The sequence below is a fragment of the Poecile atricapillus genome, chromosome 4, assembly GCF_030490865.1.
Source record: "Poecile atricapillus isolate bPoeAtr1 chromosome 4, bPoeAtr1.hap1, whole genome shotgun sequence".
Lineage (NCBI taxonomy): Eukaryota > Metazoa > Chordata > Aves > Passeriformes > Paridae > Poecile > Poecile atricapillus.
The window spans coordinates 38,713,517-38,738,083 of NC_081252.1; the positions used below are offsets into that span (position 1 = coordinate 38,713,517).

General features: G+C 35.3%; 1 protein-coding gene across 4 annotated transcripts in view; it reads left to right on the plus strand.

The window, feature by feature from the left end:
* The window catches only part of PALLD (palladin, cytoskeletal associated protein), a 182,458-nt gene that overhangs the window by 23,520 nt on the left and 134,371 nt on the right, over positions 1 to 24,567 (plus strand). The window contains exon 1 of one of the 4 annotated variants that reach the window (XM_058837836.1): positions 17,037 to 17,133. The exons of the other annotated variants lie outside the window; for them this stretch is intronic. The gene's annotated coding sequence lies outside the window, so the exon portion shown is untranslated. Of the gene's footprint in view, positions 1 to 17,036; positions 17,134 to 24,567 lie in introns of those variants that run through there. 4 annotated transcript variants of the gene reach the window in all.

The window sequence follows — 24,567 nt, forward strand, 5'->3', positions numbered from 1 at the left end:
CCTCCTCCTGACAACCCCCTCCCCACTTCACGGATGTGAACATTTTTCAGTATGATCTCATCTAAAAATCTCAAATAGTTGGCACTTTTATGACAGGAAAGTATTACAAAGTGCTGAGACTTACTTCATGAAGAATTTAGGTAGGAAGCAATTTTAATTTTCTGTTGTTAATGACTTACAAATATGTACCAGAAAACATAATTATGCTAACTTCTTAATTTCAGGAAGAGTTCATGTGTGCAGTATTTAGTGTTTGCAAATCCTCATTGTCCTTAGGGCCTCTTAGTGGAAGCGCACTCAGCTGATTTTTATTGTTCATAAACAGGCAGTGACTGGGAAAAAAACAAATCTTTTCACTACTGTTGTTTATAAGATTTTAACATCTGCCACGAGGTAATACCTCTCATTTTGTTCTGAAGTTCTTAATTTTGTTGCTGAAATGCCCTTACTTCACTCTGGATAGAAGAATAAACTGTGAAATGCTATATTTTTCTTTTTATATTTTCTAAACTTGGAATATATCTCTTTATAATGGAAATACTTAATCTAGCCAAAGAAATAAACTATGTAAGTAACTAAGTATTTGGAACATTTAACATGGGTGGTTTTTATAGGTATCTATCATTTAATGGTGTTTTCTATGTAAAAACAATTTCTATTACAGGGATTTCCATCTTCGTTTTAATTTAAACCCAGTATTTTGAGTTTTTGAGTGAAGTTTTAATAAATATATATTACACCAGTGGATAGCATAAAGAATATCTTCTACTTTTTGCATATATGGTAAGGAATTTAGGTTTTAAGTCCTTTGGGGCCAATAGGGAAAAATGTTACCTTTAATTTTTCTGTCAGAAATGCAGTTATTTCTAAATACTGAGTCTGACTTAAGGAGAGAGGCAAAGTGAGACTGTATATGCCAGTAGAAGAAACAAAAGTCCAAAAATACAAAAGTAGTGTTTCTTCCAACTTCTAAACTCAAATTTTAAGCAGAGGTATTTTGAATCTAAAGAGTTATTTGAAGTTTAAATTTTTAGCATTCGGTGTAGCTGTCTGACTTCAAATTCATGAAATAAAACCTGCCACTTTTCATACATGGATCCAAACCAGTAGTATCATATTTCAAAAGTTATCTGCTGCGGACCACTTTCAATCAGAACTGTGAAGGTATATTGTATTAGATTTTTTTTTTTTTCCTGAAGCCAGGAAGAACAGTTCTTTGAATATGCAGTGTCCATACAAAGATTATTCTTCATGCAAATTTTTAATACAAAATAGTTTCTTATGCCATAAACTCATGCATTTTGTATGCAGCATGTTCTTGTTCTAATTCTTGCTGATTGTGTGGATTTCATAACAATTTCAATAAGTCACTTAAAAGGATCGGTCAACTTCATCTGAAGACCAGAAAGCTCAGTGATATAATGGTTTCTGCTCACAGTCCTTAAACATGAATTGCATAGTTAAATTTAAAATTGCTTGGGATCTAAAAGTCTAAAACTGCAATTACCATTCTATGCTGCTGACAAAGAATATTAAAGAGATTTTTCAGTTGAAAATGTTTCTAAGCATAGGAATATGCTGATTTTACTTTAATCTCTTGCCTTGATTACTTCCCTGAAGTTTTGTTTTTACACTGTGGTTTCTGCCTCTCTTGGTTCTACTCCTGAATTTAAAGTGAATTAATGTGTACCCTATCCAGAAGACCTTTTGTTGCAGGGCTTGCCAGCAATATTTGTATTCTGTCTAAGAGAAGATCATAGATTGAAACATTTTTGGATGCTTTTTCAGGAAACAAAACTGGCATGAAATTTAGGGTGTTGAAGTTCTAACATTTATGCTAGATATTTATGACAATTCCATCATTAGACGTTAATTCTCCATCATTAGTTTCCCCATGATGATCTTGACTTTGTGGAGTGAAATGAGTGTTTAAAGACTATGAAAATTAATATCTAGAAAAGGAATCAGTAAGCTTCCTTGCAGGTAGAGTATAAGCACTGGTCACAAAACATTTAGTTTCCATGTTCTTTCCTGGATAAACTCAACCCTATAAGGATCATCATGCTGCAGGTTACTTGCACCAGAATTGCATAAGTATGGTCCCCTAAAACAAATTTTGTTTGAGATATCTCACGTTAGGAGACAAAACAGATTTAGTTTGTGTGGTAGCAAGATAACAAAGAGTTTCCTTTCATATGAAATGTGTGTCATCTTACAGCAGTAATTCTCCCCCTCTTCACTATGGCAACACAAAAATGATGTCATTATATATTGCATTTATACATGTTTGATCTTGACCTTCCCATAGAACACTTAGAGAAATTCAAGCCTGGAATTATATGGCTTCCTTTGGATCCAAACTGAATTGTGTTATTTTAATTAGCATTTATAGTCTCTGATTTCCACATCTTGATGACAGATTAGCATACCAGCAGAGTGATAAAATAAGATTAAAAGGTAGACAAACCTCTGTTTTTATTAAGCCTTAATGTTACAAAAGAAGAAAGGAATTTGATCATGGAATGTTCCTAGATTAAAGATCTTAATAACAAATTTCCATGGTATTTCTTTTAAGCTATTAATTGTTTACCTCTGGATTTGGATGTATTAGGAACTTAGATTTTTGATTTGTTGTGAACCATTTTAGCTTCATAGCTGAAGAAAGCTCAAATGCTATGAAACTAAAAAAGGCAAGTGTGATTGCATGCCTAAATACTTCACCTAAAGACTTCTTTCTTTCCTTTTTGTTTTTCTTTTTTTTAGTCAAAACATTCTTATCTGCTTTTTTCTAAGCTCCATCAGGCTTTCAGGACTGCATCATTAAGAGCTGATTCAGCTTTTAAATAGGTAGTTATCTATTATAAATTAACATCTACCCTAGGCTCAGGAAAAACTACTAACAATTTCAGTCTTGGAAAAGATGTACAAAATGAAAATTCCATAGTAAGCTGTCAGGTCTTTGGTTTTTTGGTCTGTTTTGTTTTGGTTTTTTTTTACTTTCTGACTACAACTATTTGTATTGTATGCAATGGCATCTCATTCTAAATGTTTATATTTTTATAGATCTAAGTCAGCCAAACTAATTGCAGTAAATAAGCTCAGCATACTTGAATTCAACTTGGCTTCTGGAACTGTGGGCATTTTGATGATTTGAGCATATATCACACTGCCATATCTGAAAATGCAAGGGAAGCAGTTTTTGAGCTTGAAAGTATATTTGCAGATATTGTTATTATCCCTGGATATCCCCTCTAAATTAGAGTAGTAGCAGGTGCTACTGAGCTCCCATCATCTTATTCCTAGAAGTACCTACATTCATTGAGAAGAGATCCAATCAACATAGGTAACCAATACTGAATATTATCTATTTTGTATTTAGCTTTTCCAAAGTATCAATGTACACTCCATAAATACATCCCTCTTTTTTCCAGAGAGTATTGGAAGTCCTGGGCCTGAGGGACTGTTTAAATCTCTGCCTTCAGAAAGCCATCAAGGAGGAAAGGCCATGTCACATTCTGTAGGAGTACAGGGGGTAAGGCATAGTGCTGGTTTGGTACACAGGTACTGGGCAGGAGTTACTTTTGTATTATGTATTAATAGTAAACTGGGTGCTCATTTGTATGGATATATGTATGTTTTGGTCTTCAGTAAGTACTTTTATGTACAGTAAGTTGTCAGATGGGATATCTGTTATATTCCTGATCCTGCCCTGGCAACACAGGCTAGAAGTGTTTTCAAAACACTGCACAGACTGGTTGGGAAACTTATCAGTCAGCAGGAACCATACCCATAGGATTTTGAAAGCAAACTTTTTTTAACAATCCTACTAGGCAAAGGCCTATGCAATATAGGACTAGGATCTTCTCATAGGATAAGAGGTGATAGGGATTTGGCGTTATCAGTTCAGAAATAACTTCTTTAGAGACACATCAAATTTTAAGATTGCTATGAATGAAGCATGAATAAAAATGTGTATATAAGCACCAGAAGAAACAGTGTGAGTGTTAAAAGAATGGCCTTAAATGATAGTGAAGAACATAATTCCCAGCTGATCATATGTGAAATGCTGTGTTGCTTCTATCATAACCCAAAAAAACCTCCATGGTCTTTAGCATTTTATCAGTGGAAGACTGTGCATTCTGACAACAGAAGGGTGGGAGTAAGGTAGTATGTGCTTTTTGTGTTAGCCCACAAGACAAGAAATCTTATAGGAGAGTCTCTCCATTCCAAAAAAAAAAAAAAAATTAAAAAAAAAAAAATTGCTGCAGATGAAGAAGCTTCAAGAAAACATGAGAGCTTGATAGCCAGCATCCTTGTTTTCCACATTGCATAAGAGAGATCCTGGCCAGACCACTAAATACATGGTTTTTTTCTTGTAAATACGTGGGTGTGAAAGTATATGTTCAATCAAGAGTGGATGAAAGCTACAAGGGAATGACTGTGTAGGTAAAATCAAATTACCTGGAGACACTGCAAATGCTATTTTATCTTCTATAAGGTTTTGCATAGAGATTTGTTTTACCAGTTTTCTACACATCTACCTAAAAATTATGAGGGAAGGATTTAATTTTAGGTATGCACAGCTGACATAATCATACTGAAATTTCATCTCACAAAAAATAGAAAGCTAAAAAAAGTGTTAATCTGATGCACTTTCTTCTGCAGGAATGGTCTTGCAGTAAAGGAAAAAACTCAAACATCTGACTGTAGTGCCAACTCTTTGTTACACACCGCTGTGGCCATTTTGCAGGGAGGGCAAATACTATTCAATTTTTGGAATGGTCAGTGTTCCAAACACTTGAAGATGACATCTTAGATTCTCATTTTATGAAGAGCGTTTACATCAGGGACAAATCAACTTGCTGTAGAATTAGAAATTTTGGTGTAAGAACAGCAGATGCATGTAGCGTTCCAATTTAGAGCTAAATAATTTGTTAGTCCAGTCTTTCTCAATGGTCATGTCTTTGATACTAGCTACTACTTTGATATTGATACTAGCAAGCCTCAGATTGCTACTCTTTCTTAAACATTAGAGCACCCATTTTAAGGAGAACTTCAAGGATACTCAAGGAAACTGTTAGTGTTTAGTCCACACGTTAAACTGAAACTTGTACAATATACCAATTAATACATATAGGTTTCCATTGCCTTGTGTTGGGAGGGAAAAAATTATGTAATGTCACATTTCATGTGATTGTCATTCCAGCTGGCGTGGTATCAGCCTGTCTTCTCTCTGGTGATGACTGAAAACTGATAGTCCAGTCTCTAGGATTATCATTACCATTACGGTGATGTTATATAAAATACACATTCTTAGAAAGGAAAGATGCAAGCAGGTGTACTGAGTGTAGTTTAATTCTTAGTTTCATCCTTCCATATGTTAATTCTTATTCATCACTAAATGTGATGGGCAAAATTTTAACTCCAAAAAATTAGAAATGTCAGATTATATTCTTTCAGTCAATTGTAGGATGTCTCATCTTGGATACTTGGATATAAAAGGATATCTTTGGCAGAAAGATTGTCAGCCCTTTGCAGATTGCTTATGCTTCTTACGGCCTGGGTTTTGTGTTCTACGTAATATCTCTTCAGACATACTGTTGTTTACACCTATTCCTGTTTTTAAATTTCACTTGACTTGACTTTCAGAGACTTGTTGATACTATTTTGCCAGATTAAAGTACTCGAAGCATAACATCTTTATGCCACACTGCCCTTGTCAGCAGCAGGACAGAGGCTCCCTCAGACGCCTCTCTACTGCACTCTAGTGTATTGTCCGGAGATTTCCCCCATCCTGTGCGAACACAGTGCTTCCAAAATTCTCATGACTTTTGGATGCCGAAAGTTGCTTTTTCCCCTCTTGGTTTTCGATACAAAATAAAAAATATTAAAGTAATATTCTGTGTTTTTCTTCCTCCTTTGAGATTTGCCATCTATTGGAAAGAAGTTTTAGTGACCTTATGTTAACAAATGGAACTTCAAACTGCCTGCTTTCAGTTGTGTGCTGATGCTTTCAGGGATCTAATGCAGCTTTTCAAAATGAAGAAGAAGATTTCAATATTTCTCTACTAAACTTTGAGTTAACGTTGCCTGTACTTAGGTGCTTGGAAGGAACTGACTTTTGAGTAGCTTTTCTTTGCATTTCTTTGACTAGGGAATGGTGCCAATGGTGCTAGATATGCTTTGTGGTGACATTGAGCTGGGATATCCAGAACATTTGCATGAGAATCCGTATTACACAAGGGGTGCAAAATCCAAAGAAAAGCAATCTCTTCTGATGGAGATAGGAGTCTGAGTGGTTGATACAGACTGTGGGCACACACAAAACTACGTATGTAATCAAATTCTGTCTAGAATACAAATAACTGCTAAAAAAGTAAACTAAATCCAAATTAAACCTGTCTTTTTCTCTAGTGAACACTTCAGAACACATATTTCTGTAGTCTAACTAATTATTTTTTTCAGGTAGCAAAAGGCAGGCTTGCAAAAGGAAAAAAGCTGAAATTCTTAGCAGAAAATGTCTTTTAGCTTTGTTTCCGATAAGCAATTTGAACAGAAAGCAAATAACTTATTTCTTAGAAATATTTCAATCTTATGTGCATTTTAAAATGGATATGTAAATCTAAAGGAAAAGTCTTTCCCTCCTTTTAAAAAGCAGTGCAGCATTAAATATGAACCGCTACTGAGAATTTTCTGTAGAGAAGCAAGTTCTTGAACCTTTGACTTTGTGATATAATAATGGATATGAATTATTTATCTCACCTATTGGCTGGCAAGTTTTTGGTTTTCTTATCTCTCTTTGGATTTGATAAACATGGAAAGGAAGCCAGAAAATTTTCTTGGTTTTGAATGCCTATTTACAGGGAATGTCTTCAATATTTTAGTACAGAAATAAAATAATGCTGGCAAAATTGAGACTCTGCAGTTTGAGGTGCTTTATATGAATCATATCATGAGCTCTAAGTAGTTCAAAGTCTTTATAGTCTTGTCCAGTACTTCAGTTGTACAAGTCACTACTCTCATATTTTTATTCAGTGTTGCATTTTGAAATGCAGGCATTTTAATATAACTGCTTTTATATATGCTAACAATTTTAATGAAAATATTGTTCGTGTGTGTGTATGGACCTGTTTGCCCCTTATATTAGAATATTACTTCATTTCCCCAGTAACTTGGATTTGGAGCAACATTCATTTGACTCTCCTTGTCATTCAGCAGCTTGCTACTCTTCCAAAAGGCAGTAAAATGAGACGGAGTTCAAAGTGGTTCTCTCTGAACAATCTAGAACCATCTAGGCTCATCCATTCCTCCCCAGACTAGAAGGGTGAATGCAGTCTAGCATGCTACATGCTTGACGGATTTAGAAATGCCCAGGTTTCCTTCCAAAGACACTTCTGTTGTAAGGCACTTACTATGCAAGTTCTCCTACAGACAGCTGCCCCTGGAACAGAAAAGCTGCTGATGGAATCACAGTGGCACAGACAGATTTAACTTGGTTTATGTGCTTTTTTGGTTATTTTCAAAGTGGGTAAACTGCCTATAGAAAATGGAGCACTGTTACCTAACAACTTTAATTTCTTCATAAGGCTAGAGCATAGCAAAGTCTTTCTCCCTCCACCAAGGGCCCCAATGTTTGTAACTGTGTAAATATATAAGCAAGTGTAAATTTGTTTCGATTCCCCACATGCATGGATCACTGCATCAAGTAGTGAAAAATCAACATTAATGATATCTGTGACAAACATAGTAAGAGGAAAAGAGAAGGAAAAGGAAATAGAAGTTTCGCATTAATTCACTACATGCATAAAATAAAATGTTTTTCATTTTAAATATGAAGTTGGCATTTTCAGTGGTATCCAGAGGGGAGCCTGTGAATATATAGAAGAGATGATCTATCTGTGTCCTGAGAGCTCGGACTGCTATGTGGCAATTGGATGTTAGTTCTGGCACTGTGTGGGCTTGATCATCTGATGAGTCTCTGGCACAGCAATTTGTGGAGCAAAGATCTGTGAAGACATCAAGGACCTGGCAGCATTGTCAGTATCTTAACAATACAACAAGCCTCGATTTGCCAACAGGTATGGCTGCATGAGTTCATTCACTGAAGGCAGAAACAAAAGCCAGTTTTTCAGTGAGAGGGGAAGGAGAACAGTCCTGCCAGCTGCATTACTCATTAGTCCCTTCAGCCTAGCTTAACCCTTCTGTGCACAGTGAAGCTGTGAGAGAGCAAGGAGTGTTCCAGAGTGTTCGAATGCTTTGTGGATGCTTTCTGCATTTGTTCATCAGCTGCTATAGAGCAGCTGGCCATGCTGCAAGAGGGAAACTCTAAGAATGTGTTTCCAGAACTGCTTGGGCAGTTTGCCCTCCAGTTTGTCAGGCTATTGTTGAAGGTACAGATCCTGCACTGAAGAGCAGCAGGATATCTGCTGGTTAAGAAATTTGTGATAGTGTATGCATGGAGTATCCATTTTTCACCATAAATCCTATTTGCCGTGCAGTTACCCCAGAACTTGCATAGCATAATAATGTGAAATGTAACCAGGTTCTGCCATAAAACACACATGCAGTCTCTTTGCTTTTATTTCTGGATACTGGTTACTGGTGCTAATGCCATAATGATGGACTACAGAAAAAACCTTAATTTTAAAATCCAATTAGTGACAGCAAAAAAAATCTTGAGCTTTGGTTACTATTGGCTAGAAACACTATCAAATCCAGGTATGAGCATTCATGTACCAAAAATTCTCTTCAATGTTTGCATTAGAATGTATTAGAAGAGAAACAGCATCATGTTTTCAGTATGATTTTTCTGGGGGTTTTAATTTTATTTTTCAATTTACCCATGAGTTCATTTCCTGAACTCATTTTCCTCTGAACTTAGGAAAAGAAATATGTGGTTTACCTCAAGTTACTTTTGAAGAATTACTACTGCATGGTTAATCCATCTGAATAGCATTTTTAAGATTTTTTCAAATCATGAAAGGGGATTTGTACCAGAAGTAGGTGAAGCAAGCAGCCTGGTAAAACTCAGCCTTCACTCCACAGCTATCCAAAGAGCCAAAGCAAGCTTGAATCTATATAAAAAGTATTGATTGATGTTCAAGTGAGGTCTGTTCCAGGCAATGCATGAACTGGGACCCCCTTACGATCCTGTCAGCAGTCTCTGCTAGGTGATCTATTGGGAGGTTTTTCCCCCACCCAACCTAATCCTCAGTGTTTGTGCCAAAATATCTTTTCTGGAAATCATCCTTTGAAACATTACATAGTTTGTTTAAAAAAATTATAAATCAGCTCCAAACTGAATGCAAAGAATGAGATTTTATTTTTTAAAAAAATTATAAATAAGGTATATTTTGACATATTATTCAAATTTATTTTTAATTTCATTTTTGGCTTATATCAATGCTTCCTTTATGCCAAATGATAATTCCTAAGTTATTTCTAGTCCTTATTCTCTATATTCAAATGTTATTTCTGGGTTTTTGTTTTTTTGTTATAGAAAATACTCTAACCTTAAAGGGAAATATAACTTTTTAATATAATGTCTCAAAATATAATGTCACAAAAGTGTGAGAAAGGAAAATTGTGGCTACCTTTGTAACTTGCTTTTAAAAGACCAGTAGTGATAGTTCTCTTTTTACATAAGTAGAAATGTATACTGGTTTTGCCATAGCTGTTGAACATGGATTTTTGGCTTACTTAGGTTTTACTCCTGTCTAACAAAAGGCATTTGTACAAACGATTTATGTTTTTTGTTTAAAATAAACCCAAGAATTATTGGGGTTTTGGAAATCTAAGTCTTGGTATTCTGGCTATAAGAACTCCTTTAATACTGATTAAATTTAACAACAGAACCCAATAAAGTGTTTTTTCTTCAATTTATCTGCTTTCTTTATGGAAATTTATAAATGCTGGCTAACCATCAAATCTGTTAAATGCTTCTACTGCTTAGAAAACACATATTGAAAAAATGCAGCATTTTTCCTTGGCTTAAGCTAATCACTGTCTTTCTTTAAAAGGAGGTTTTTCTTCCCATTTGAAAGCTTTTTGGTTGCTGGTTCTCAACATGCTGTTTGCTGAGAATAGAATGATTTATTTTTTTATAGTGAGAAGGGCAGGATGGTTATAATTTTGCATGGGTTTGTGGTAAATAATGCAACTTATTTTTTAATAGGTGTTATGTGACTTTCAGGGGATGGCAGATGCCTTGCTGCCAGTTAAAACTTTGATCACAGTCCAAGAACTGAACCTTTAGCACATGAAAAAAATAGGGGGGTTCTTTTCCTGCTTCAGCTACACTTTATTTAATTCTATATTTAAAAAAATGCTTGTTATTTCAATGTTACATATACTTTTATTTAAATGGTAATACAGCAGTTGCTGGATTGTTTCATTTACTGTTTATTTCATTAATAGAGACTGCAGAAATATTTTCTTTGAAGGACCAACTAAAAAGAGATAAAATTATTCCTATACTTTTGAAAAGAACTGTGATTTTAAAAATAAACCAGTAAACAAAAAATCCCACCTTCAGAATATGTGGTGGGTGAAAGGATTTGGTCCCCGCAGACCTCTTGCTGTATTGCTACATTTTATTAGTTAATTCCTGACAATTACTATATCATAAGAGAATGATTTTGGCATACTCATTAAAAACAAACAAACAAAAAACATTTAAAAAAACAAACTATGCTAAGAACTAATATAAATAGTTCTTCTTCTAAGTGTCTTCAAAGACTCTTCAAATTGCAAATGAACAGGGGGGAAAGAGTATATTGTAGAGGATTTAGTGGTGATTTTGTTATTTTAAGGAAAGCTACTTTCTCTTAGTTTAAGCACAAAGAAATTTTTTATGAGCTTCTTCTTACTTTGACTTCTTATTTCTTAACTAGAATGGATTTGGTGGTCAGGTGGCAGCAGCATTATCTGCTGATACCAGTTTGCATAGAGAAGGATGTACTGGTAGTGTTGGAAGCCTTAAGAACTGATAGCAGTTGCCCAGCTTCCACAGAACACAAGAGTTGCACTGTTTCTTGGAGTCTGGTCAGTTGTCCTGACCATTTGCCTTGTCAGCCTGGAAGGAAAGACTGTGAAAAATGCCTGTGGTTCCAGTTTCTGTAGTAATGTGACCATGGATTTTCTGCACTCTGTTCAAGCAATATTTTTTCCTGCTATTCTTCATAGATTTTCATTAGTAAATAGTAGTAGATAATGGTAGAAAATAAAACTAAGGGGGGGAGAAAGGAATGGAATAGGGGCAGAACTAGGGAACAGTCACACTTCAAATTATATTGTAAGATTGGCAACAATTTTTAGATGTAGCTCTTTATTTTTTACAACCAAAGCTTACACCTTTTTCTACCTCTGTACTGGATTTATAATTTCTTATGTAAGGAGGAATGCAATTTTCTTTAACATCTTTTAAAGTATTCGCTTATTTGTGAAAGTCTTCAATTCTAACTGAGAATATGTTCCCTATCCAGAAAGATGTAGTTAAGTTTTTTATTTTCTGAGAGAATATAATGTAGAATCATTACCAATTTCAGACTCTAGATTTGTATTTTCTCTCAACATGAGAATGGAGGTGAAGTAAAACTTCAGATAAGTAGAAGCATCAGAGAAGGCATAAGATTCTCAGACTAGCTAGCAATTAGAAGAATAATTCCTATGAGCAATAACCTCAAGCAGAATATCTGAATTCTATGAATCATATGGACAGTGCGTGAATTAAACAAGCAGATGAGTTGAGTTTTGGAAATGTTTGGTTCCCTCATCTCCACCCTACCATTATCCTAGTCCATGCATCCTTTTAAAGTGCTTTTATTTAATCACTAAGCAATTAAAATGGAATCTATTTCAGGGCTAATTATTATATACTTATCCTGAGATTACAATGGATTCCATAAACAAGGAAAAGAAGTAGATGGTTCTGGGAACAAATACTTAAGCCATTTGACTTGTTTGGACTTGGGATAGCTGCATATATTCCCCTTAAAAGTAAATTAATTTCCACTGAAATCAGATATAGCTTCTGATTTGGCAAGTAATCATTAATGACTGATAAAAAAGTTTGTGGGCATTTTGATCTTTGGGGAATTCCTGTTATCATTTAAAACACAGACTCCAACATTCTTCTCTTGCTCTGAAATATCAGTCATGTTATTTGACTGACATTCAGGCCTAAGTACAGATGAGGAGGACTTTTATTTGTGTAATTGTAGCAAATATGTATTTATCTCAGTTTATGTTATGATGCAACTATGGAGCCTTTGGAAAACCAAGCTTGTCTGATCATATACTGTTAGTGTGATATAGATACAAAGTTGGAGAGCATTTTGCTTATAGGTGCCACTCATTTTAATAGTTACTGACTGAAAACCTTGTGATTTCTTTAAAACTTCCATTTAGGTGTAGTGTTAATTCTGACCTTGGATTGTGTGGAAGAAATCTCTTAATTTATTCTGAGCTACCTGAACACATGCCTTTTTATACATAGCTTATACAGTTGCTTCTAATACCTTGTTCTTCATCTCTACAGCTTATAAGTGTATTAACAATGTTTATAAATAGAAACACTGGAGAACCCAAAGACAGAGATATGTATATTCTTCTGTCTTTAAAATTAGAAAATATTAATGCAGGAAAACATTATGAAAATTTTGTTTTCCTCTGATTCAAATCATAGTTTCTGTGAAAGTATATTGAAAAAAAATGGGGAAGGAGGGAAGGTATATTTACCTGAAATTAAAATTAACTCGAGTTAAACCTCTGAGGAAAAAATGCTTTAAAATTACACAATAAGTCTAACTTTCAAAAAAGCCTAAATGCTCTTTTGGCCTTTTTAGTTTTGGAGAATGAAATTTAAACAGTAAATATTTTCAAAACATGCAAATACTTCACACATTATCTTTACAGAGAAATAGTCCTTTCATAAACCTATGCCACAAAATCACTTTCACTTTTTAAAATAACACAAGTCTTTAGGAGGAATAGAGAGAGCAAAGGAGTTGATGATAAAGAAGGCTTTGGGTCAGTAGCCACAGAAACCATCAAAAGGATGTACGGATAGAAAAAGCAAAACCTTTAAATGTTTTATAATTAAAGATAAATTCAGCCTGAGTCATCATTCAAACAATTTAGGTATGTAGACCGAAAGGAAAATGTTTGAATTAGGAAAATAGAGACTGTCTGACCTCAGTCTTCCATCTTTTTGTATTTTTCACCGCTCTTGTCTCTTTTATTAGATTATAGCGCTTGTCTTGCATGTGCTCCCTCCATCCAAACAGTGTGTGACCTTTACTGCTGAGTGCCATATTTGCATAGGCTATATTGGAAACACATTTATTTGTGTGTACAGAATACCTGACACTGAAGTTGTTAAATTTCCATGTTTACCAGACTATGTGTCTAGGAAGTGCTCAAAAGAAGAGAGTAAAATGTGTTCTTTCCTCTAAATACATGGCTACTATTTTATTATACTGTTATTATTGGGAGACAAAAAATAAAATGTGATGGCTTCTTGATGCAAATAGTCCAGGAGGGTCTGCCATAACCCTTCTGAATGGGCCTTCCCATACAGTAATATGAGAAAATCTTGATTTTTAAAAGCTTGTGGCAGCAGTCAGTTCATACTTTACTTTGAACATGATGACCAGACTTAAAGACTTTTTAAAATCTGTTCTTTTTTGCTGATGATTATTTAGATGCATTTATTTATTGCTTCAAAAATTACTATAGCTATCTACTCTGAGCACCAATAAATTTATGATGCCTATATCCTACTGGTCAAAGCATTTCTAACACAAAGTGTCTCGTTTCTGCATGTTACAAGGATGAGATTTTAATCAAAGAATTTTTAATGTACATCTTCTCTTTTTCCTTCCTTCTTTAACTAGAAATGAGAACATTTGGAAAACAAGCTGAATTTTGATAGATCTTCATCATAATTTGAAACTTGTAACTAAATTGTTTGTATGTAGAAAATAAGACCTTACTTGGAGCAGATCAGCTGCAAATTAGCAAATATGCAGTTGTTGTAGGTTTCCCAAATGACACAGGGTTGCTTTATATTTAAGTTAAATAACAACAATTCTAGTGAAATAGTTTATGCAACCAGACCCCCCAAAAATTCAATCTTCTTGTTTACTAATTAACCAATAACAAGTAAATCTGGGGTTTGGGACTTTTTTATGTGTCGCATGTCTTTCATCTATGTAGACATCAGAGAATAACAACAATATAGTATCTATGCTGGTAATGCTTTTTGGCTAAACATTGTGGAGTATCAGCTACTGAAATACCCAAACTTAATTTATCATATAATATTGGAATTTTGGGTTGTCTGGGTTCAAATACTCCAGAAAATAGCTTTGAATTTGGTTATGACAACAGAGGAAAAGGAGGTGACAGCTCTCCATTGTTCTTTTGTTTGCTTGCTTGCTTTTTTTTTTCTTTATGCTGTATAATTTAGCTGAATTCATATTCTTTCAGGCCTGGGCTTTTCTGTAACAGCAAAACAAATTCAAATGTCTGGACTAAAACTGGGTTTTGGACTAACCTCTCTTGTGTGGAGACTGGATTACATAGCTAGCTAAATGTTACTGGTTTTGGTTTTTTTCTTACTGTTGTCCACTTAAAGAGTGTTTTTCCAAGTTAGAGCTGTAATTAGCCAACTCAGCAAATGCAATGCAGCTGATGTTCAAGATAGGAGGAGGTGTAGACTAAAAGCCCTCAGGTAAAAGCCCTCTTATCTGTTCTTGATCTTTCCTTACATGTGAAATTTGTCAGGTTAAATTTTGTCTGGCAAACTTCAAGACAACAAAGGAAGCCAAGCTTTGTAATGCTACCAAGTGCCCACAGAAAAGTACATCACACAGTAGGACTGAACTTCCTGATACAGAACTTGGATTTACCATAACTTTTATGGCCTTCTAATATATTGAAATTCAGTCTCTAGTGAATATACAGGAAGGCAAACTTAAATCATCATCACTTACTTCCTTACATTCCAGATGGTTTCTATAGGCTTCTAAGATTTACCTTCAACATTGAGTGTATTTGCAGTTTTAAAATTTATCATAAAAAATTTTCTGCTAGTTGCTTTGGAAAAGCACTGTCATTTCTTTAATGTAATGGAAATTCAGGGAAATGTATTATATCTGTTCTGTAAAACCTAAGCTCCTATCCAAAGCTTCATTATTTTTACTGAAGGATAAAACAAGAGTAGCTCCACAAGTACTAACCCAGGATATAGAAATCACTGTGTCTAAGCTACACTGTCTCCCATATTTAGGAGCAAAGTTTTGTATAAACAGGTGGCTGGTTTATGCCGTCATTGTTGAAACCAACACCGGAGTCTATTTTCTAACTAGTTTCTGCCTTCTTTCCCACTGTTATTTCTGTTGTGAAAATTGGTATTTCAAAACAATTCATCATTGAAGTTTACCAGTTTTGCTTTTCTTAAATACTCAGCACCACATGTAACACCTCAGAATCATGGTCTAAATAATCTGCATGAGATTAAATTAAACCCAAAATTGCTGTGATCTTCCTTTATACTGTAATGTTTAAATTAAAACTTAATTTAATGCTTCACAGGGAGTATCACAATAAAAGTATGACTCGCATTGTGTTATTTTACAGTATTTTGAAGGGAGTTCCTTAAGACTGAAGTCCTATGAGATTGAGTAAAGATTTTTCAGAAATGACAACTAATCATAGAGACTGTTCCTGATTTTACCAAGAGTTTTAGAGGTCCTCAAGTTGATTTGACAGAAACCAGGTTAAATGCATGTACTAAAAAATAATATTGTGACTATCATGAGATGAGCTCAGTTGATCAGAGCACGGTGCTAATGATGTCAAGATTGTGGGTTCATTCCTGCTATGGCCCATTCACTTCACTTGGACTTGATGATTCTTAGGGACCTCTTCCAACTCAGATGATTCTGTGATTAATGGGTTGTTATTTTTCCTTAAATTTGTTCTTCATTTGTTAATGACTATTTTTAAGATTTTTGAAAGCCCACAATTATTGAAATCAATATTCTAAGGGTTTTAACAGAATAAAAAAAAAAAAAAAAAAAAGTCACAGTAGTTACATTATAGCTTTCTAATTATTCAGGAAGGAAATTTTTAATTTTTTTTTTTTTTAGGTGGTATTTTCTTGTTTCTGTTGTGTCGTAGATGTAGATTTTCTTTTTGACACAATACTCTTCTGTATGTGGAATTTGTTTTAAATAATTGTAAGAAAATGGGGCAAATATAAATAAAATTTTTATATCCCTATTTCTGCATTACACTGTAAACTTGCATCATTTGATATTTTGAAAATCAATATTAAGCAGTATCTAGGACTGGAATTTAGGAACTTCTGGATAGGCAAATGTGACACTGTTTTTTCTGGTGTCAGAACTAACTACTAACTAACTACTTTAGTACTTTCTGGTTTTTCTCTCCAGTTTGCAAACAAATGCCCAGTGTGAAATGCATGCTGGCCGCAGTATCATCAAGTAGATTGCTACAAAGTCATGCATTTCGTGACGCGTTCTTGTAAGTGTACAGCTCCCCAGTTACAATTTAAAAGCGCAATCGTATGAGCTGCAGGTCACAATGGAATTTTTTCTTTACCTACTCCGAGATCAGAATCTCGGGGTAGAGACACTCTCAGCACATGCGATAAGAGAGAGAATGAGGGGAGATGGATCACTACTTGACTTCCTTCGTGTTATTTTTGGATATGAGTAGCATTCCTCCCCTTACACACACCCTCCTTTCCCCCAGCCCCCATCTCTTACACGCGTTACAAGCTCATGCAAACACTCTCACGTACTCTGCAGCAACAGCAAGAGCAACAGTTGGACTGGAGCCAGAGGACTTAAACTCCGCTTCCTCATTGCCAGCAGGCTTTGTTCTTTGGACTCAGTCAGAACTAGGGAGAACGTCTTCATTGCCGGTCGTGGTGGTTGGAATTTGGCAGCTCAGCTGTCTATTAAATTTTTCTGTGCTCCTCTGCGGACTAGGCTGAATTTAGAGCAGCAAAATTAACAGCCGGGGCTAGTCAAGAAATCAAGGACCCAGAGACCATCAGCTCTCAGCCTCTTTGCGGGGGTGGGGTCCCTCTGTGCCACAACGGTAAGTGCCAGCATTAAATGTTTATAAAGCTGCAGGAAACTATAAGGTGCTTTAGCTTACTACAATAGAAGGGAAAATGTACGTGAGTGAATCATACAGTGTGTGCTGTTATAGTGGTCTTGGAACAGTGCCTAGCAGTAAGATGTTCTTCATTTCTCCCTTTCCAAAAGGCTTCATAAGAATGTATCTGTTTTAACAAAATTCTAAAGTGTCTGTACAGTTTTGGAAAGGTTTCTAAAATGGCTTTATTATTAGGTTTTCTGCAAACCTGTTTTGTTTTGAACCATGTGTACATAAAATACAGAATAACTTTGTCAGAGTAACTCATTTGTTTTAAATGCGAGAGCTGAACCTGGGAAGTAAAGGTGTTCCATCACAGAGGATATGGGCAGAACTAAAGTTCAGGAGGATGGGGAGTGTAAAGGGATGATAGGCATCCAAGGACAAGTTTATAGGCACCCAAAATAAGTTTGTTTTAAATGACTGGCATTCATTCAGAGCATATCCCTCCCCCTTTCTTTCCCCCGCTATTAGGAGCAAAGTGAATCTCTTTTTAAAAACAAAAAGCTTTGAGAGTCTACTGTTCTAGGGCATGCAAGTGAAAAGTAATGTACAGTGTAAAGACTGTAGGCTTGAATAAATAGCTCTGATAGAGGACAAGAGTCCTGCAAAAGAAACTGCTTTCCTCCAATATGCAAAATGATTTAGTTGTTCTTGCTTTTTCAAAGGATTAAGACTGCTGCCTTTTAAGTTTACTAGCAAAATTATTTGCTTTGTTACAAAGCCTTTTTTTATCTCTCAGTATTGTCTTTAGTAAAAGTTTTATGATGGTTAGAACAGAGGCAGATTAATCCAAAGGCATTGCTTTCAGAAATGCCATCTAGCTGTCAAAGGAAGTTCACTGCAGGGACCCATTTGTTTTAAAAGTACTGATAAGCCCTGCTATCAGCGTGCTATTATGTCTTGCTCTGTGGGTTATCTTAATAAAGTGATAAATAAGAAAGCCTTGAAATCCAGAAAGTCAACTGTATAATAAATTTGACAAAGGGGAAAAGACCAGGTGACTGAATGTACTTATGTACTTTTAAAACAAAAAGACCAAGGAAACCTTATAGGGACAATAGACCTGAAAGGGGGGGAGGGGGAAATTCCCTTCCCTTGCCTTAACTCTGGCTCCATCAGTTACTTCAAGTAGTTATTCAAATATTTTTTGTTGACAAAGTGCATGTTCCCTCTATCCAGTTATTAACTGCTGGTGATCAAGTATTTCTGAAGGTGAATCTAATCACATGAAAAATACGCTGAATGGGCAAATGTGTGCTTGGGCAAAGTATAGCCTTCACAGTGAATTAACTGTTTGTTTGAGGTCTATGTGTTTGTATTTTTCTAATTTAGAAACTCAAAACCAAAGCTTTGTCTTTATGACTTTCACCCTTCATTTGGGAGAATACTCAGTTTGGTGTGGTAATTGTTAAAAATTATCAACTAAAATATGTTTCTATTGATTGACTGTGAAACAGTGCTCAGCAGCACAGTGTGCAATTAGGATGTTTGGGATGTTTAGTACACTTTGCTTGCCAGGTACTAAGGCATTTCTTTCTATAGTAGTTACTAGCTCTATTTATGGCAAGTTATTCACTGAATGGAAATCACACACTAGAACTAATAAAGATTGTTTTTCAGAGCTAAAAATGGAATATTGTTTTCCTCAGTTGGACCCCCCTCTGCCAATGGCACCATGTCAGGTTGCCTCAGCAGCTGCTTTCAGTTTCACAATTTACATGGGTGCTATAATGACATTTTTTCTCATTGATGTGGTGGAAAAATTTGACATCTTTATGCTGGTTTTCCTTCTTTGATATGTTAAAGCATATTTTCTATTGACTGTGAGGTTTGGCAATGAGTGTTGAGTTCAGAGATGGGCCTGTACCAAAATCCCTGGATTCCTACATCCATGAAGTATAAGAAGGTTAATAACTGGATCCAAATGTCTTGGCTCTGGTCTATTCCTGTTTTAAATGCGCATCGCTTTGGCCACATGTTTAAATTGTTTTTGAGGTGATTAAGACTGAAAGAAATCTTTCAGGCTCCAGACACAGTTTTAAAGAGGAAATGGCATTTAAGAATCTTACAGTTATTTAAGCAAAGCTTGCTCATTTGCTGTTTAAATGTGACTTTTAGGGGCCCCCAAGGACCTACATTCCCTTTCCTCTGTTATAACTTTAGATGTAAGTAATATTTTGGAACTCATGAGATGTGCTGAGGAAGCTAAGGTGGTTTTGTGCCTGTCCTTTCTATTTGCTCAAGGAGACTGGTGAAGAGGGCCAGCAGCATACATTCAGGTAATGCAGATACCTCAAAATGGCTTTTGATCCTAACTGATCTGCCTATAAGCTTTTAAGAAAGTGCCATGCATGTATATACTAAACTGCAAAAAATTGTGCTGGGCCATGGTAAGAAATACTGTAATGGGGTGTAGGAGGCTGCACAGATTACTGCTGAAATGGTCTATATTCTGCTTTTTTAATTGTTCAGTTTCTCCTGCTCTGGCTAGCTTAATGGATTTAGTGGCTCTCTGTGAATACAATTACATATGCATCTGCCAGCTGCTTGTGGTATCCCTGCCTCAGCAAGAAAAGCTGTTCTTTGGCTCTGTTGGCTCACTGTGCTTTGTGGTACACAACACTGATTTATTAGGCAGTAGATGCATTTTTTTTCTCTCTTTCTTGAATGATTGAACTATGATGTCACATTTTGTCTTGACTTAAACCTTTTAGAAAACTTTTTTTTTTCTGCAGACTATTCTCTTAACACTAGGAAAGAGGGAAATATCTCAATGTTCATTGCAGGGCAACTCTGTCTACCCCAGCACATTCCAGGGCCACCGAATCATTTGTGGTGAGAGTGATTCAGATCTGGTTAAGATGATTTAAAAGAGAGGTTATGGGCATACTGCAGTTGTGCATTTAAGAAAATACAGAGAGTTTTACTGCCTGATTGAGACCACATGGCTCCAACTTAGACTTTTTTTTTTTTTTTTAACATGGAAATCATTGGCTGGATGTACTCAAACGATTTATTTTTTTTTAATTGCCTAGAGGCTGAGAGTTTGGGTCATAGCATTTAATGGTAAGGTCAGGGTTAAAACAAATAGTTTTTAGTGTTCCTTTGAATAAATGAAAAATAGCTTCTTTGAATATTTTGCATGGGATGAAAACATGCCTCTCTTAAAAGAGAGCAAATGTATCTCAGGAATTCTTTTGGACATTACAGGGTAATTTGTGACCTGATTTGAGAGTGAGAAGGATAGAGATAAGGGAAGATCTCCCCGTCATAAATCACGGTAAATATGTTCCACTCCAAATATATTATGGAAAATATGAAAAGTAAAAAGGAAAGACCTTTTTTTGTTGCATACAATTTAATTGTTTAGTCTCAGCATTTTGTGCTGCTCTTAAGAGGACTGAAAAGTTTATATAACCAAACTCTTTTTAAATTGTTGTAACTATCTACATACAGTATATCCCTATTCTGAAGAATGAAATTGTAATAATCTATATTCTTTTTATGCATATTCTTTATTCTGAAATACTCTTAATAAAATCTTGTTCTTCCCTCAGTTAAAATCTTGTTCTTCCCTCAGTGCTCTCACTTCTTTCTTTTCAATTATAAGATTTCTCCCATAAACTGGTGCATAGCTTTGATATAAAACTTTCATCAAAATTTCCCTCAAATGAGAGTATTAGATTATGAATGTTATTTTATACAGATACTTTTGAAACAAGAAAAAATTCCAAGGTGTTTCAAACATAGACTGCAGATCAAAAGTTACAGCATTAAAAAACACTGTTTATTCTTACCTCTGCTTGAAAGATGAAGTAATGATGAAAGGCAATTCATACACTAATTCACTGTAATTTATCTAGAAATAATACAGAAGTCGTATTCTACAACAGGAAACCAAATAAACAATAGTTATGAGCTTTTTGCTATTTTTAAGGCTTGGGATGGTAAAATTTAGCTAGGGGAAAGTGGGAAAAAAGAAGAAAATATCAGTCATGTACCTGTGTATGTCCCTTTCAACTAGTTCCTTGCTTAACATTACATCTCTCTCAAATTTACAGACCACGTGTGAACTTTGTTCTTAACTTTAAAAAAGTCTGAGAACTAAAAAAAAAAAACAAAACCCAAACATTAACCAGAGTTCATGAATCACCATTAGTTAATTTCTGCCTCACATAAACTACAACATAAATGTTTAAAAGTTATTTGCAGTTTTTTGTAACTTTGGAGTGCATAATGCAGGTGGGGAATTATAATAATTTCTGAATAACTGCAGTGAGAATTAATCAGAGGTCAAAATGTGTTATTACGGTGCATTGACATTCCTGACTGTGGTATGTTAATTTGTTGCATCAGTGTTCAGTTTTACTGAGTTAATGCATATAAAATACATAGAATCAACTGGATTTGGTTTTATACTACACAATCCTAATTGTACTGTGGATAAAACAGTACCATTTTTCTACAAATACACAAGAAAGCATGGCTTTTAAGATGCCCAGTCTTAAAAGCCGGGATCTTGTGCCTGAAGTCCTTGACAAATTCCAGAGCCCCACCGTGCTTTAGAAATCAAGTGAAGCAAAGGTGACAAGATTCTGCTGTGTTGTACAGGTGAGAATATTCCTGTATCTTCACATATATACCACAATATCCTGTTCTTTGAGACATTTTTAGGCCAGCTTTTATAGGGTATGTACATATAACTGTGTACAGTTATTCATCTGTTGCTAGATTAAAAGTTGTCATTCTTCCTACACGGTGACTACTTACATTTTTTTCTGACTGTAATGCTGGTGCAGTCTACATTGCACTGTGCATATGTAAAACAGACACCCTCTCTTTAGTCAGTTTTTCAAACGGGGGAGAGAGGTACATTGGGAAAGGAAATAAGAATCAAGGAATTCCAGGATTTACAGGGGTCATAGCAAGCATATATAATCTTGAGTCATTGCAAAGAGGAGTAGACCTTAAAGCAGTCTTGAGTGTTGATCCTCAACCTGTTGGATTCCTAGGGAATTTCTGATTTTCCACTAAAACCTGCTCTTGGTATTGTTTCTTATTTCAGGTTTCATAATGGTTGTGCAAAATACACATGGTATTCTTAGAGGCATGGCTGGCTAGGCCTGTATATGTCAGTAGTTAGGAAGATTCTTGAAAATTTGAAAATAATCTTAAAATGAATGTTTCAAGGAAGCAGGCGCTAGTCGTAATTCTGCAAATAGTCACCAAAGCATAAAGCATGGGTACATTCATGCTCTAGGATCATACTATATTTACAGCTGTCAAACATGGATGTAAGTTTACCTGATAAAGCTGAAACTAAAGACTGAAGTGAGAGCTGGGCTGTGTTGTGCACCTAGTGAGGTGTGTAAAGGCACTTCAACTGGCAGCTGAACAGATAACATAAGTTAGTTGTTATTTAAAGGTGATGGTTAGTCCTCAGACCTGTCTTAGGAAGTGAATGTAATCCTCTCGTAAAGGAAGATTGCTTGTGTGTTGTAAACTGCACAGTACTGCAGCAGTTAACCCCAATGACAGGTATCTTTTTGTATAAACTGAGCAAATGAGCAAATCAGTTAGATTTCACCTATGGAATGTAATTTCTGTAAAGGAATGCTATGTGAAGGATGTGGAGGTAAAAGTGGCATAAATTTTTGGTAGAACTGAGGCTCCAAAGACAGGCAATTTTCCTTCCCCACCCTTTCCTTCTGCTGTTTCAACCAGACCTTTTTGTATAACACACTCTAAATGTCTTAGGACACCACAGATGCTATCCCAGCGTCAAAAAGTCTTGAATCTTATTTTACATCTTTTAATGGATAACTTTTTGCTATATCTATGATTCTATTTGCCTCTGAGCTAGAATATAAGAAATATATAAGAAAATATGCACGCTACAGAAAAGTACTGTTATTTGTAAATACAATGACTATTTACATAGAGATCAAGCCTTTTTTTTCCCACAAGCAACTGTGAAAATTATCTTTGATAGTATTACATTATGAATCAGAACAAGTACAGGTATTATCAGTATTTTGCTAGTTAATGTTGGAAATTAATTCAGAAAGCTTCCAGTGTCCTATGGACCAGAAGGCGTAGAAACTAACGTATTAAAATTCTGTCTGTAAATACGTGAAATAAACACAACTGTGTCAAATGTCTGTGAATATAGAACATCCTAATCTTGAGTTCTTTGATGATGAGAGTTTCCTCCATTGACATACCAGCCTTCCAAGACCTGTTGCCAATATTGAAAACCGTGGTCAAAGCAGGTCTGAGGTGCTTGTTCTCTACATCCTATGGCACTCTGAAGGCTGATGCCAACCTCTTCAGGCCCAGTCTCACTGAGTAAATTTTACTGCTGTCATACTTAATGCAAGGCACTGACAAAACTGCTGACAGCTTCCTTGCTTTGTTGTCAGTTACCGAGCTACTGAATTGACCCAAATGAATCAAGTATTTTGGCTTCTGCTCAGCAAACTTACACTGACTGTCTCTAGCTTAGAAATAATCAAGTAGTAAGAAAAAGGGAGATGACAGTAAGAATAGTACCCATGTAAAAATTTAATCCTTTTGTAATGGCTGTGTAGAGTTTAATTTTGCTTTTAATTTGATCTAGTTTAACTAATGTTGCAGTTGCCAATTAAAAGTTTATCTATTCAGCTACTATCATGTAGTACTGTCTTCTATAGGCATCACTTAGTTGTGCCTATAAAAAGCACAGTGATGGCATTATATATCACAGTTGATGTAATAGCTTTCTACCTTTCCAAACATTCAAAGATGTTTGCCAGTTTTCAAGGTAAACCAACAAAGTTCCATGGTTACCAGTTCTGTGTGTTCAGTATGAACAAGAATATACATCCTGAATGGAGGTTTCCTTTTACTTATTGTTGATTTGCAAATAATTAAGGTTTCATAATTTAATAATATTGGTTTATTTTCTGTGGACTAGAGTGGTTGGTCTCAAACAGTTTTCATATTGTTCCCCTTTTTAAGTATTATGGTTTTGGGAAGAAGTATTACTTATCTCATGTGTCAGCCTTGAAATGCCACTGTCTAACTTGCCACAGTCATATTAAATGCAATCTACCTTGTGTTGAATTCAAATTGCATAAATGCAATTTCATCCTTGTAACTTTACATATTTTTTCTTACTTTTAACTCTTTACAGTCCTTCCCTCAAAGTTTAAAATGTTCTTTCACTGAAAGATTATGCGTGGCAATTCTGGAATAGGTACCCTTTCCTGTGAAGGCAAAATAATGATAGCATACTCTTTGAAAATCCATTTTTGGCCGAGGGAGCATAAGTGATAGCTAAAAGCGGCATTTCAGTTATAGGCACTATGCATTCCATTTCAGCCAGACAAG